The 16,666-nt window shown below is 38.6% G+C and overlaps 1 protein-coding gene across 1 annotated transcript in view; it reads left to right on the top strand.

Moving 5' to 3' along the window:
* RAB27B (RAB27B, member RAS oncogene family) overlaps positions 1 to 16,666 on the top strand; it is a 121,685-nt gene that overhangs the window by 11,861 nt on the left and 93,158 nt on the right. The window lies entirely within an intron of this gene.

Genomic DNA, 16,666 nt, shown 5'->3' on the forward strand with positions numbered 1-16,666 from the left:
CCCCCCCCCCGCCCTTGACAATCCCCTGGCCTCCCCTACGCCCCAGTGTCTTATGTCCATTGGTTATGCTTATATGCATGTATACAAGTCCTTTGGTTGATCTCTTACCCCCCTCCCTCCTGCCCCCCAACCCTCCCTTGGCCTTCCCGCTGCAGTTTGACAATCAGTTTGAGGCAGCTCTGCCTCTGTATCTATTATTGTTCATAAGTTTATAATGGTCTTTATTATCCATGAATGAGTGAGATCATGTGGTATTTTTCCTTCATTGACTGGCTTATTGGATGATTCTTTAATAACTTGAAAGAACTGTTTTTAAATGTTATTTCCCTTTTTTGGCAAAAAGAGAAAGAGTAATATTGGCACAGAATACTTCTTATATCAAATTGCAATTAAAAGAATACATAGACAAAATCCTGCTGACCAACTTCTCATTCAAAATTGCCAAAAACGTTTCACTCTGTGGAAGATAGCTGCCATGTAGTAGTCACTTTGACTTTCCAATAAGGTCAAGTCCAAATTGGAAGAGGTCGGCTCTAAATCTAATCATAATTTACTGGTTCACTGTTGACACTCTGGGCCGTCTTATGCAAACAAACTTTCTGTCTTATAAATAAGAGTCAAACCTTGGATTGAGGTAAAGCTGCAGGTGCCTAAGTAATCAGAGAAAGAGAGTTACTTTCCTTGCCTGGAAAAATAACCACAATTTTAATGCTCGAATAATTCAACCTTTATTTATAGTATCAGTTATGGATAATCTATGTTCAGCTATCTAAATGATAGTAAATTTGACTGCAGAATTTAAGATTAGCTAATGAATAGATGGATCAAAATTTTATTTTTGAACCTTATCTGGAACATTATCACAGTGTTATCTTTCTCTCTTTCCACACACACCTCTTCATGATATATTTATCCCACCATTATAAATTTGTTGCTGTATTTGACATACTTTTTAGAACGTGAGCATATAATCATCTCTGTATTTCCAGCATTGTACATAATGCTTAGCAAAGAGAGATGTTCAATATATTTTTATTGAGTGACTAAAAAAGTGAATAAATGCAGGATCCTAGATTTATGACTATATTAAGAGAAAGAAAAAACTTAAATTACCTGGCTAAATCTCTTAAATAAAATGTTCCATTTTATATGAGAGTAAGTTAATATCTGCTATTTGACTCAATAATATTGATAAAGCAAGATATTTTTAAAAATGAGAACATAAATATCACCCATAATACATTCAACTTTAATTGGATGCTTGAAACAAGGGTATTAGACATGGTTCTTGCCTTCTAGAAATTTATGACAAAGTTAAAAAACAAGAGTGTGTGCTTAAAAATATAATGACTAATATAGGAAATACATACTAAGGCCAAATGAGTACCATAAAAAGAGAGATACCAGAGTTAGGAAGGTTAACAGCAAGGGCATTCTAAAGCCTGGATCATGATCATTTTATAAATCACAGAAGAGGAAAGAGCTTTTATATAGTCCAGATTCCTTTACTTCTTCTTAGATGATTAATCACTGATTCATTATCTTGTCCCTTTGCATATATTCTTCCAGTATTTTATAGCTGACTGCCTTTGAAAACATTACTTATATTTTCCCCATAAGAACAACTGGGAAGAAAACAATGAAATTAAAATTTGTTGATCCCCTACCATATCCCAGGTGTTGTAAGCACATTTTTACACAATACTTCTCTACCTTAAACCCCCCCCTTTAGAACACAAATATATTAATAGGATTTTCAGAATTTGATGTGCATCTTTTGCCACTTGTAGGACGTAACTTGACTGAGACAAGAACATTTTCCCATAAAACAACTTTGTTGTGGTGTACTTTGCATCAAATAAGCTGCACCTTCAAGGTACAACTGAATGCATCTTGAAAAAAGCATACTTCTATATAACCTCCAGCGCAATCAAGACAGAGAAGGTTATTGTCACCCCAAAAGTTCCCTGATACCCCTTTGCAGTCAACCCCGGACATAGGCTGCCTCTTGATTGCTGTTGATCACTATAAATTCATTTTCTTTATCTGGAATTACATATAAATGGAATCATATAGTATGTACTCTTTTATGTATGGCTTCTTTCACTCAGTGGAATGTTTTTTGAAATTCATGGATATCCTTGCATGTATAAATAATTTAAGATTAAAAAAAAAACCTCTGAATAATATTTCGTCTTATGGTTATACTACAATCGGTTTATCCATTCTCCTATTAAGGGACATTTAGGTAGTTGGAAATTTTTGATTGCTATGAATAAAGTTGGGGTGAACCTTGGTTTTCAAGTCTTTGTATAGAAATACGCATTTGCTGTTCTTGGTGAGTACCTAAGAGCAGCATTGCTGAGCCATATGATTAGTGTGCATTTACCTGTGTAAGAAGCTGTCAAATTCTTTCCAAAGTATTTGTTGCCTTTTACTTACCAAGCAGAAATGTATGAGAATTCAATTTTCTCCACATTCTCACCAGCACTTGATGTTCTTAATGTTTTTATGTTTAGCCCTTCTAGTGGGGGGTGTAGTGGTACCTGGTGACTTTAATTTGCACTTCTCTAGTAGACTGATGAGTAGTCTGTCATAGAGTTGTAAGATTGTATATTCTGGATACAAATTCCTTGTAAGATAGTAAGCGTTTCAAATATGTTCTCTCATTCTGTGACTTGTCATTTTTTAAATATTTTATTTTTTGAGAACAGTTTTAAGCTCACAGTAAAAAGAAAGGAAGATACACAGATTACCCACATAACCCCTGCCCCTACACATGCATAGGTTCCTCAGTTATCAACATTCCTGACCAAAGTAGTACATTTGTTACAAGTGATGAACCTACATGGACACATAATAATCACTCAAAGTCCATAGCTCACTTTAGGGTTCATTCTTGGTGATTATGTTCTTTTGGTTTGGACAAATGTAATGGCATGTATCCGTCATTATAGTATCATACAGAGTATCTTCACTGTCCTAAAAATCTGTGCTCTGCCTATTCATCCCTCCCCCTCGTAACTCCTGGTAACCATTGATCTTTTTACTGTTTCCATAGTTTTGTCTTTTCCAGAATGTCATTTAGTTGGAAACAGACAATATACAGGCTTCTCTGATTGTCTTCTTTCATTTAGGAATTTAGGATTCCTCCATGTCTTTTTGTGGGTTAGTAGCTATTTTTTTTTAGCACTAAGTAATATTCTGTTGTCTGGATGTACTATAGTTTATTTATTTATTCATCTATAAAAGGACATCTTGCTTACTTCTAGGTTTTGTCATTTTAAATATAGCTGCTATAAACATCCACATGCATGTTTTTCTGTGGGCATAAGTTTTAAATTCACTTGGGGAAATACTGGATTGTATGGTAAAAGCATGTTTAATTTTGTTTGCCTTTTCACTTTCTTTTTTTAAAATAGATTTTAATGATTTTTTACAGAGAGGAAGGGAGAGGGATAGAGAGTTAGAAACATCAATGAGAGAGAAACATCGATCAGCTGCCTCCTGCACACCCCCTACTGGAGATGTGCCCGCAACCAAGGTACATGCCCTTGACCGGAATCAAACCTGGGACCCTTGCGTCCGCAGGCTGATGCTCTATCCACTGAGCCAAACCAGTCAGGGCGCCTTTTCACTTTCATAAGTTTCTTTACTAAGAACAATAAGTTTTAATTTTGATACAGCCCATTGACCATTTTTTTGTCTTTTATGGTTTGGGCATGGCCTGGTGATAAGTTCACATGACTAGGGAAAGAATTCATCCAATGGCTATTATTATTAAAGTTCAGCTACTTGATGGACTCTACATAAGGAGAGGATCTTTTTAAAAAGTGATTTTATCGTATACTTTTTATTAACTAGTTCCCTGGGTTATTAAATGATTCATAAACATTGTCCTCATAATCCCTTTGATGTCTAAATAGAAAGAGTTATAGAGCCTCAGGGTTTGGAAGGAAACGATAAGACATTTTTTCCATTCATTGGATAAACATTTTAACAGTCAGATCATTTTTCTAAAGCGCATTTCCAGAGCACATTTTCATTATAAGCAGCAATGTAGCATAACTCATCTGGATGTTAGGACGGGACTGGAAATGAGGGTTATCTCTCCAATTTTTCATTTAGAGGATGCTTGCCTGAATCCCACAGCTTAGAATTGTAACATCTCCAGTCGATGTATCACTTACAAGTGGTATCATGCATTGGGAGTTGCTAAAGTGGTCCTGGGGGCAGAAGGAGAGCTTGCTAATTAGGCAGAGTGAGGCATGTATGCTGGGCTAGCAACATGAGCCAGTCACTTTAATGTTGAGTCACAATTTCCCTCAGCTGTAAAATGTGAAGATTAGGATATAGACAAGGGAATAAAGTAGGCTCTCACTAAATGGTAATTGTTTATTGATTGGCGATATAAGTGATGAAATGGAGAGAATTTTATTTCTCGTGCATTTTTATTAATAGAAGAAAAAGAACTGAGAAATTCATCAAGAAAAAAGATGACAAGATTAAAAACTTGGGTTTTAGTTTCAATAAATCCCACCGGGGGTTTTGGTCATGATAACAATCGAATTACTTTCACAAGAAGCTTGCAACAGAAGTGATGGGTATTGAATAATATCCTTGGCGTACAACCCCAAAGAGCCAAGTGATATCACAATTATTTTCAAAGATAACACAAAATTAAATGTTATTATTAAAGGAGGCCGTATCTCTCTATGGGACTTTTGACCTTTTTAAATAAGTTGTCATAGTTCGAAACTCAAACAATAAGGTTACACCAAGAAGACCCACTTCATTGTTCTCCCCGCCCATCAAGTTCCTCACACCTCCGTTCTCCAAAGCTCATCGTTTTATTACCTACTCGGTGTTTATGCCAAAACTGACAAATCTGAATATATAGTCTTACTTCTCTTTTTGTTACATGAAAGTTAGTATATTGCACACACCTATTTACACTATTGAACATCTACTTATAAAAATATATAGGTGTACAGAAAGCCTTATGAATTAGCATGTCATACCCACAGAATGACCCAGGCTAAAGCTTCTATCCCCACCTTCTTGAATTTGATGCAGAAACAGAAGCCCTGCAAGTCCTTTTGCTAAATAGAGAGAGACACACCTCTCAGCCTTAATGGCTTGGCTCTCCTCTGGCCTAGAGGCAGAAAGTGGTGTAGGTAAGGAGGCGAGGCCCCTGTAAATTTTGAAGATGTATTCTAGAGTTTAACTGCTCATGAAAACAAGCTCTGGGGATTCTGACATTCTTCCTTCTGGCAAAATAAGTCTCAGGGGTTGGTTTTAGCCTGAAGGCTCATGCTACAAATAAACGTATGCTGCTGCATAAAAGTTAATGCAGCTTTTTATTGAAGAGTGAATGTGTTCCCGTGTAAAACTTGAAAAGGAATCTAAAGCTGTCTTATTTTCTGATTAGGGCGAATGACTGGGAGGAAATCTTTTAAAGCAATTGCTTGTCAAGGTGACGTAATTGCAACCGTGGAGGAAGCTGTGAGCCTCTTGGAACACTGTCTCCCAAGAATGTATAGGAGAGACCCTTCCCTGAGTCATGAGAGTAGGCAGAGCACAGTGTTGAAGTTACTGTCATAAATGCAGTTTATTTGTAACTAAACTTTCTGGATGCAGTTTCATCTGACTCAGTTTACACGCATCCTAGCTTGTTTGGAAAAACCCCCACTAAACATACATGTATATACAGTTATCTGAGTTTATAATAATGAAAGGCAGGAAAAAGTTAGGGTCAGATAAATATAAAAAAAATAAGGCGGCTACATCAGTCATAATTTATTTACTAAAAATTCATGTGCTGTTTCTGCAGTGGATTTACCTTCATCTCTGTGGTTTGCTTCTGCTAAGTTTATTTGCATTTTTTTGAGTACAAAGCAAGTCATTATAAGAGCAAGCGCCCTGAAGCTATCGGAGTGGTCGGTGAAATCCAAGGTGGCTTCCACATTGCCTGTGCATCGAGATTGTGAGAGAGATCATAGCCAATCTGTGGGGTCAAGTATAAGCAGGAGACTGCTGACTTGAATAGCAAGACCAAAAGCTCTCGGCTGTATAACAATCTGGCTTCCCCTGGTGGCCCTATCCCAGGACGTTGTTGACAGGTCTCGTCCCCTCAGGAGTGTTCAACCTTGTGGACGTTGCATCCCCGTGCACTCCTACCGTGGGACAACTCTTGGCGGGGCGGTCAGACCCTGTACTATTTCTGGAAGCCGGCAGAAGCCGAGTACCCTCAAAAGTGTGTCCTCCAATTTGGGATGGGATTTTCAAGAACCCAAATAGAAACAGAGAGAATAATTTTCTTTCCTGGACCTGTGCAACATAACCTCAGACATGCAAGAACATCAGATTGACTGTCTGTGCTGTTATGGCGTCTGGCTATATCATTGAAATATGGTGCTATTTAGCTTTTCCATGCCGTTGTTTTTGATGTTTTACATCCTCTTATTATAGAATCATAAACTTTACCAGTGAAGGCATTCTGTGTATCCAGTAAGTATTTATTGAGTGTTTACTGTGTGTCAGATACTCGTCTAGAGGCTGGTGATAGGATCCCTGTTATCCTGGACTCTGGATGGTACATCAAAAATATATAAATGCATCTATAACATGTTAGATGGGGTAATCAAAGAAGGCAAGGCTGAGAGAGCGTGGGCTGATTTAGGTGAAATGGTGAGGGAAGGAAACTCACCTATGGTCCTTAGGCAGAGACTGGATCTCCGTGCGTGAATGGGCTGCACAGATAACAGATGTGGGAAAGGGCACCTCTGGCAGGGAAGGTGAGGACCGGTAAATGTCTTTGCATGGGAGTGTGTTTGCTATGTTCAAGGAAGAGCAAGAGCGTACCTATGGCTTGGAAAAAATGAGAGAGGAGAAAAATAGGAAGTGAGATCAGATCACATCAGAGAGCCAGCGTGGGGAATCTTGTGGAAGTGTGGCCTTTATTCCCAGTGAGATGGGAAGTACAGAAGGAGGTGGGGCCAAGAAGAGACACGAGCTGTCACGTATAATGGTCACTTCCAGGGCGAGGGAGCAAGGAGAGAAGCAGGAAGACCAGTTCCAAAGTTTTCAAAATAGTCCAGATGAGAGATAAGAGTGGCTAAAACCAGTGGTTACAGGAGTAATTCTGACATAATTGGTATCTAGTAAATATCTCTCAAGAGAATTGTTGCCAAGCATTGTGCCCGAGTCTGTCCTCTTAACCACTGCCTCTCTCAAAATAAAATGGTGAATAGTGTCATATTGATAAAATAGACTGGTTGTATTCACTTGAAGGTTTTTGAGCTATGTCTGCAGGTGCATTTCTTAGACAGCTCATATTGGACCCAGAGAAGATTAGCAGATAGAGATCTTTAATATTCCTTTTACCTTTCCTACCTCATGTCAGGACAAGGATTTTACTTATTTATTTTATTTCAAAAATGTGATAAAGACATCTTCAATGAGAAGATAAAACAATTTTTAAGATTTGGACTATATTGATAATACTATAAATCTGAGGCCCAGATCATAAGTGACCCTGTATCTCATCACCTACTATCTAGAACTATTAGTTTGTTTCTTTTTATAGGAGGATATAAAGAATGTTAGGACCAATGTCATCTGAAGAAGAAAAATACTTCAGAGGAGTCATCAGAAGCATTCGTTCAGCCAGTCAATTTACAAATATGTATTGAGAGATGGCAGTGAGAGATGAGAGCCTTAACGAGGGCAGGAGTGTTGAAGAAAATGGTAGGAGAAATATAGAGAAAGTCAAATTAGTAATACTTAGTGATTGATTGATATAGGAAGTAATGATGAAGGGGACAATTAAGAATGACCCCCAGATTTCTAGCTTGGTTGACTAGATGAATGGTGATACCACTGATTGAGAATTTGGGGAAGAACTAGGCATGAAGAGGAATATACTCAATTTAGTTTTAGAAAGATTGAGTTGGAGGTGTGTATTCACTCTTGGGGTAGCCATCACAGTAAGTAGATATTTGAATGTGAAAGTCAATCTAGGTAGACAATGTAGATTTGGGGTTCACAAGACTGTGGGGGTAGTTGAAAAAAATCTGAGTTCAATTTGGGACACAGTGAATTCAAGGACCCACTGGAATGTATCAATGCAAGTCTAAAACTCAGAAATGAGGTTGAGTGAGACATATTTTGAAACCGGCAGCATATGTGTGGATTGTATTTTTCTCACATTACATAAAATATGATTAATAAGGTGGTTAAGTCTACCCAGGTGCCAGAGGGAAGATGCAAAAGATGAAGGGAAATTAATAAAACCCACCATAAAAAAGGCCCATAAAAACTGAGCATTACATCTATTAGGTTGTAAGAAAGCAACTAGGGAAGTGAAACAGTAGAGCAAATGCTGGGCTGGGAAAATAGTTCCTGAAATTAAAATGTCTTTGATTGTCACTTTTCCGGGGCTGAAAAGTAACAGTTCACTGGAGTTGGGGGGTTCTTTGTCCCCATAGGCCCCATCTGGCTCACATGCTAGGACCCGCTTGTGGGGTTAGGATGAGGACATGGTTCTTCAATAAAGCGATTACTGCTTGAATCTATTCCATTTAGCACTTCATAACACACCACTGTATATTTTTCTGTAAATTGAGGCAGAGGAACACAGTGGATGGTTGGCCCATTTCATCAACTTAAGTCATGAACCTCCATTCATTCAGGCTTAAGGGCAACTCTCATCTGGAATCATCTGGGGAGCTTTTATAAAGCATGATGCCTTGACCCACTCCCCCAGAGATGATCATTTAATTGCTGTGGGGTGGAGCTCATGTACTCATATGTTTTACAAGCTCTCTAGGCAATTCTAATGTGCAGACAAGACTGAGAATCACACGCAGCAAACACTCTGTGAGAGCACATCACATAGTAAGCATGATACAAGTGTTTCTTTTTCTAAATTCAGGTATTTGGGTGAAACAGCTTCTCGCATTTCCTGTACATTCTTAAGATCCTGTATTTGGAATAAGATCCTGTATTTGGAAGGCCACCCAGAGGATGTCAGCACTGGAAGTAAACTAACTTAGAGATGTTCTTTAGACCCATTCCATCATAACAGACACAGGAATTGAGACTCAGGGAGGCTGAGTCACTTTCTAAAAGTCACACAGTCAGTAGTTGGAAACACTAAGGCTCTCAGCATCCAATACACTTTTTGACTTTTTTAGTTAAAGATTTTTTAAAATTTTTATTGATATTTTTAAAGAGAGAGAGAGAGAGAGAGAGAGAGAGAGAGGGAGTTAGGGAGAAAGAGAGAGAGAGAGAAAGAGAGAGAGAGAGAGAGAGAGAGAGAGAGTAACATTCATGTGAGAGCGAAACATTGACTGGCTGACTCCAGCACGGCCCCTACCAGGGTTTGAGCCCACAGCCTAACCAGTTGCCCTGACCAGGAATTAAACCGGCAACCTTTCAGTGTATAGAATGATGTCCAACCAACTGAGCCACACCATCCAGGGCCACTCTTCACCTTTAAAAATATTACTATGGAAGAAAGGAAAAAGATGTGTAAATAACTAATGCCTCTTGACCTGTCCCAATTTCTGATTAGGAATAATCATAATAACAATAAATAAAAGAAAGTAGACCCTGGTCACATTTATTGATAATACCACTATTTTTTTGTGGTTATGAATTCATTTTGAGGAAAGTTGTCATTAGGAAAAGTGTTTAATAAGGTGTAGGTGTCAGCTGTCATTTTGCAAAACTAGTATTATTAGGAAGAACTGTAAATGTTACCAATTATTGAAGTGTCTAATTAAGGGTGATTATTTTAACTATTAAAATGAATGCATCATCATAAAAAAAAAGATTGAGAATCACTGCTGTCAAGTAACGAAACACCTGCTTTGCCAAATCAGAGTGGCAGTGAGGAAATCAAATAAGATTAATAACGTGTGTGAAAGCAGAATCAAAGTGTAAGAGCATCATGTCAGAGGAATGAAATAGCAAAGTCCTAAGAAAGCAGCAAGAAGGAGGTTTTCATTTCGTCTGTGTGTTGTTTTTAACTTTAAAATGTACCTCTGCCAGGGTAGACAATTGACTCAGGCTTTAGGCAGCCTAGAGGTCTCTACGCTTTTTCCAGCAGCCGGCTGCTCTGTGAAAGCCCTCCTGTCACCGTCACCAATGCAAGAGCTGTGCCAGCTGTATGTTCATAATCGCTGACCTTGGGACTCCTGTGCCTTCTTCCTGTTGTCTAAGCTGTCCACTTGCCTCTCCACTCTCTGTGTGTAGCTCCAGGCAGCGCATTCCAAGACTCGTATTCTCACTTGTAGGCCTAGCTACTCAATAATTGTTTGACCTTGGGCAAGTTATTTGAATTCCTCTAGCATCCGCTTCTCCATCTCTACCCAAGCTGGTTGTCAAAGTTAAATCAGGTAATACATCTCAGGAGCTTAGCACGGTGCTAGACAGATTGTAAACCACATAGTGCCACCACTCTATCTGTAATTTATTGGATCTGTAATTTATTTTACTGTTGGTTTATTTATTTTTTCTTCCACTTAGATTTTTCTCTCAGACAAAAACATTTTTATAAGCTTTCACAGGTGTTTTCAATGTTGAGAACAACAGAAGAATAAGACGGGAGATATACCAGTGTAAGTTAATTGTTTGGCAATTTGTACATAATTTATCTCACTGCATAATTTATTTCACTTATTTATGTCCAAAAGGTTGGCTGTTTTATAAAGAAATAAATTAATTCCCAAACTCCCAACCTCATACAGGCTCCCACATTTGGTGTTCAGCAGCAATGTTTATAACAGCATATCGTGGAGGGGTTAGAGCAAGAGCACGGGGCCTGTCGGCTGTGATGGCTGAGTGGGACATTTCTCTTTGCATCCTTGTTACGAAGCTGCTGTGTAAACTGTATCCATTATATGAATATGGGCTATTGTTATTGCTGAGTTATTGTGAAATGTTGACTCTCCTGTGAAAGAGAAATGTTGGAAATGGAACATTTTCTGTTCAGGGCCTATTGTTCTATCAGCACTTTGGAAATGCTTGCTGTTTGCATTAAAAATAATCACTTAGAAGCTTTCACTTAAAAGAGGGGTTTTGGGTCCAGGAATAGGTTCTCTAGGGCATCATGCTAGGGTTGGTTGAGGAGAGTCCCTGGGGCTCTTCCCCACCTGACAGTGTAGCCTCTACAGCTGCAGACCCCATTGAATGGCCAGTGGGTGGCTTCCCCTTCTAGACACTTGGGCATTTAACCCTCTTTAGAGCCAAGAAGAGCCCAAATAAAAACAAGCCAACAGAATGGACTGCATGGGATCGTCACTCAGCAGTCGTTTTACTGTGCAAATGCGTGGTCTGACCTCAGATCCCCATCGTCATTAACATCTACATTCCTGGGGGGAAAAGTCGGTAACAGCAAATGACCCTGTCCTAGCACAGCCATCAGAATGCCAACAGCCAAATTGATCTGGTAGAAGGCAGTAATCTAGACGCCAGCGGGCAATGATCATGTAAAAATGTTTCAGGAGAGGAAGCTGAACATTGCACGGAGAGCAAATAGCAGTGTCCTTTGTTCAAAGCTTTGCATGAAATAAAAAACAATTAACCCATACAGACCTCAGCCCATTAATTGTGACTCTGTTTTGATAGGTCATTTCAGGGGGGATCTGAGTAGTATCAACTCAAATAAACTGTTCAATCGGCAGTTTATTTGGGTCTCTATACAAAAGTGAGAGCATGGATCACTGAGTAATAAAAAATGATAACTGAGTGGTCTCATTGGTCCATTGAAAGAAGAGATGATAATTGACCTGTCCGCCAGGTAATTCTATTAAACATGACCTACACTATACAGAAATCAATAGGAATGATCGAGGAATTACCCAAAACTTTGCCTATCCTCTCCCACTGATACATACCTTTAGTAACAGAATAACAACACGGAAGCACCATTTCACATTTTCTTGGAGAAATTATCATCATTTCTGCCTTTCCTTGATGTCTACAATCTGCTTCTCTTCAACCTGAATGCCTTTCCTTTCGACTCTGCATTGCAACTAACTGATTCAGTTTCCGGGTTAAGTGACTCTACATTAATACATTCATTCAGAACCCTGAATGCTGGTTCAGATTTTCCCAGACTCTAAAATGCTGCTTTTCTAGCACATGTTTTGTCTCAGCCTCCTCCTCCAGCCCCTGGGGAACCAACCATGCTTTTATTGAGCACTTCCTGTTCAATGTGGCGAGTACGGGAATACTAAATCTAAGGTGCTCACCCCAGAACTGGTGTTGTTGGACAGAAACGTACATTGTGGGCTGGCTGTATTTATGAGTCTGGACAGGGATAGCCCCAGGCCAAACTGTGATGTACCTTAGCAGTTTGCCAGATATTCATGTTGAGTGATTGGATGGCTGAATGAAGAATGAAGGTGACAGATACAGGAATAAATTGCTAAGGTCAGTTGAAAAAGTTCATTTTGCTTAGAACAGGGTAAATCCTGTTACTTATAACCTTAATTTTAAGTAAGGTCTTTATTGCTAACTGAAGTTTCACATTGATGTAAGTAGACAATTTCTAGGGTGTAGTCCTCATTGAGACTGTTCAACTATTCCAGACCTTATGGCACACAAGTAGACTTCAGATAGGGTGATCCCTGCAGTGGTCGCTAGAGGTCAGGATAGAGCCAAGAACCAGATGGGCAGAGGACCATTAGGCTCAACGCCACAAGTTGTGGGGAGGTGATTCGCAAAGTCTTGGTTTCAGAGCAGGAACAGACAAAAATCTCAATTAGGAGCCAGACACAAATATCAATACATGGAGAATGCACAGAATAGGGAAGTGACAAGTGTTAAAAGGACACCAGAGTCAGAAAAGAACCGGGATCCCAGATACCCTTGGATACCCAAGCCAATATCATGGAAAGTCAGAACCAAAACTTGCAGATAGAATAGAACTTTTGATGTGGAGGAAAGGACCTGTTGCTCTAGCGACATCCAAGTGGGTCTAAACACTGCTGTTCATCTGTTGGATATCAATTTAAAAACTATTGCCTTGCAAGGAGTCATACCTTTGGCCATAAACTTTTTTTCTTCTTAATTTGAGAGACAATGATGGCTGGCGTAGTTATAAAAAAGATAGTATGAAGTTCAGTCTACTCTTCCCTGAGAAAGCTGTTGATAATCTAATTTTATCATTTACAATACCTTTTGTTGTGTATACAATGAATCCTATGTGCGAACTAAAAACCACATATGAACCAATTGTATAAATTATAGCAAGGACAATATACAGGTGGAAACACATGATTCTTAACGCTCTTTGACAAGCAATTAAATCTGTATTAGTGTCTATTTGTAAATACATTGACATAAGAGTTACTTTAAAACCAGTGAAATAAAACTGTATATACTGCACATATATATGCATACAGAGAATGACACAGGATTGTTTTTAAATTCCATTAGCATGACCTGTTTTCAGAACGTGATGAGAGAAATGTCAGCTAATCAGAATTTGACCTCTCTAACCCCCCCCCCCCTCCCCAATTCATCATTGCCCTAAACCTTGTCAGGCCTGCTTGCTATATTGTATGTAGGAAGGTCTTCTCTCATTTGGACAAGAATCAGAAAGAATGTGTTTTTCTCCCTTGGGCTCTATTCCTGATAAATAGCTATCTAGATTATACCCTACACAAAGCTAAGAGTCCCAATAAACATTTGCTGATTTTAACTGAATAGTACTTTATTCAGGTGCTAACATCTATTTTTAAAGGCGGTCAGTGTGTCACTGTTCAGGAATCTGTCTCTCGGAATCTCATTTTGCCCCAAATGTGTGTATATAAACTTGACCCCTAACACCAACCTTCAAAAGTTCAGTCCTTGTTCTTTCTGCACGTTTTCCAACTGAGCAGCATTGTTTCAAATTATGTGAACTCAATAGAGGTGGTTATTAACATCATGTAAAACATAAAGCACACTTTAACCAAGAATGAATTTTTTTTCATAATGTCCAGTGGATTAAAAATTGTTGGCCATTACAATCAAATTATTGTACCTACCAGAAATAAAGTTAGATTTTGTGTTAACTCAAATTTTCTCCCAGTAAATGCCAAGGCTCTGAATTTCTACATGGGGCTAACTTGTTTGAATAATTTGATCCAAACTAAAATTTAGTTTCTAAAAGCTCCAGTTATTATTTTATTGTATCTTTCCATAACTCAAGTAAGCTTTGTTGAATGCTCCTCTCAAAGTGCTCATTTGCATTTCAATGGATTTTCCCATTTTGTCTCCCCACCACAAAGAAATAATGCACTCTCCTCAGAAAGGACAGCATGTGGTCAGCAACCAGAGACAAATCAAGAATCGCACTTTTATGTCACTGATCTTGTCGTTTCTTTGGAACAGGGAGACATCCTTTGTGAAACCAGTTGGGACTCATTAAGAGTGGTATCCTTCCTTTCTCTGGGGAATGATTGGGGCTTTGGTTAGAACTAAAGAACGATTTTTAAAGAATCTGATAAATATTAGGTATAAGATCAATGCTGTATGTTGTAACTTAGGTTTTCTTCCTGTGTTTTCCAAGAAATTCTTTGTCCTCCTTTAAATAATAACCAAGTATTCTTAAAACAATCATGTAGTTGAAGGCATGGCAATAAAGATGAGTGTGAATTCCTGGTCATTGGATTCAGAAATTTCCTTCACTGTAATTTATAGAACAAGTATAATATGTGGCAATTTCTCATTAATTCCACTCAATTTACCAAATATTTGTAAATGCCATTATGTGTACAACATTGTGTTAGAAACCAGGTGATATGAAAATAGAACATATAAAGGCTTTACCTTCAAGAAACTGACAACTCAATGGAAGAAATTAAACAAGCATCCAAATAAATATAGTATAAAAATCAATATGAGGAATACCCAGAAAGTGTTACAAACTAAGTATTTAGAGTCAACACTAACTGGGATGGGCCTCAAATACTGGGGAGTCCGTACACAGAGGTGCCTCTTTCCAGTTTGCAAGTAACCAAAATCAAACAAAAAATAGAGGAATGAGAATGAAGACAAGAGAAGCTGCTGGATTCTAATGACAAGAGACCCTTCTGGATTTTTTGCCATGAGTTCATACTATGTCACTCTGGAGAAGCCAATTACTCTTATTTATCTTTTCCTTAAAATGATGGCATAAGACTGATGATCCTAATGGGCTCTGTAGTGTGCTGAAGTAGCAACAAATATCAGAGTAGCAAGTAGGAGATGGGGTGGCTTGTCCCTGAGTGCTCGTTAAATTAGCTTTGTGACTCTTAACCTGCTCTGGTCTTGATGCCTCATTTTAAAATGAGCTTGTGGGATCAGAAGGCATCAATACTTGTAGAGCTCATTATGCAAGTCCAGAGCTGACCAAACACTGATTTCTATTGGCATATTCTTCCAGAAGTAAAGAAATGTTGCCTTTTCATTCTTTAAATTGTCTATTCTATCAGTGAGTGGCACTGATTTTTGCACACAGTGCTTGGTCAGTATGCACATGTTTAATCATCATTAGTGTCAAGAAGCATGACAAGTACTAACTGGTGCTGAGAAGGTTAGACACTGCTTTGCAATATGCCATATATTTAGAGGGGTGTAAATGCAAAAATAATGAGGGATGCTGGGTAAAATAGAATACATATCAAACTAGTGGTGAAAAAATAATGTACTCATTAATTAAACAAGCATTTAATTAGTCATTTTTCTGTGCAAGTCAACCTCCTAGACATTGGAGACAATTTTGACATTTCAGCTATGATCCCTTTTCTGCACAGAATTAGATTGCATAATCGCTCAAGCCTATATTGTAGGCTGTGATAAGAGCTATGAGAAAATATAATATGGTGTGAAGAGCACAAAACAGCAGGGTACCTGATTTGATGGAATGGAGAAGCATTTCTGGGAATGTGGCAATTGAGCTGAGATCTAAAAGGTGACGAGAGTGAAACTGGGAAAGAGAATTATTATTTCAGGTCAGGTGAGGCCAGTGGAAGCAGACCTACAGAAAGCCGGGCCAAGGGTGAATATCTGGTGTTACAGTGGAGGTGGGCTATAGCTCACAGAGACAACTTGGCATTTTTACTGTATGTGAGTTTTGAGCAAAGAATAACAAGATAACTTATGTTTTGAAAACATCTTTTGGCTACTATGTGGGAATAGACTATAGTAGTCAAGACTGGAAGCAAGGGAACCAGTTAGAAGGCTAGTGCATTAGTCCAGGCAAGAGATGATGACTTGAATTTGGACATGGCTGGACTATGAATATTTTAGTAAAAGGAGATATTTTTGATGTGTCAGTTGAGGCCACAGTGGAAGTAGGACTCAAACCAGATCATGAAAACCAGAATAAGTTTGAGTGAGAGAGATGGTGACCTCCTCTGTCAGGGCGGGAAGAGCCTGAGGACAATCATGAGGACGCTATGTTTAGAGGGACATTGAGTGGCTGTAACTGGAACCCTGAGTTCTCTTACGAAAGGAGAGGGAAGCACAAGAGTTAGTTGAGAGGCCTTTGAATGCCTATCTCTGAAATTGGGAGAATATTCCTTAGATAATAACAAGATCATTGTTGAATCAATAGGAAAGGTCCATGGAGAGGCAGTTGGTTAACTGAGGGGCGTTCTTGGTCTTTAATTTCAAATGAATAACAAGG

Source organism: Myotis yumanensis, unplaced genomic scaffold, assembly GCF_028538775.1.
Source record: "Myotis yumanensis isolate MYYU_CA2020_CCGP unplaced genomic scaffold, mMyoYum1.0.hap1 SCAF_7, whole genome shotgun sequence".
Taxonomy (NCBI): Eukaryota; Metazoa; Chordata; class Mammalia; order Chiroptera; family Vespertilionidae; genus Myotis; species Myotis yumanensis.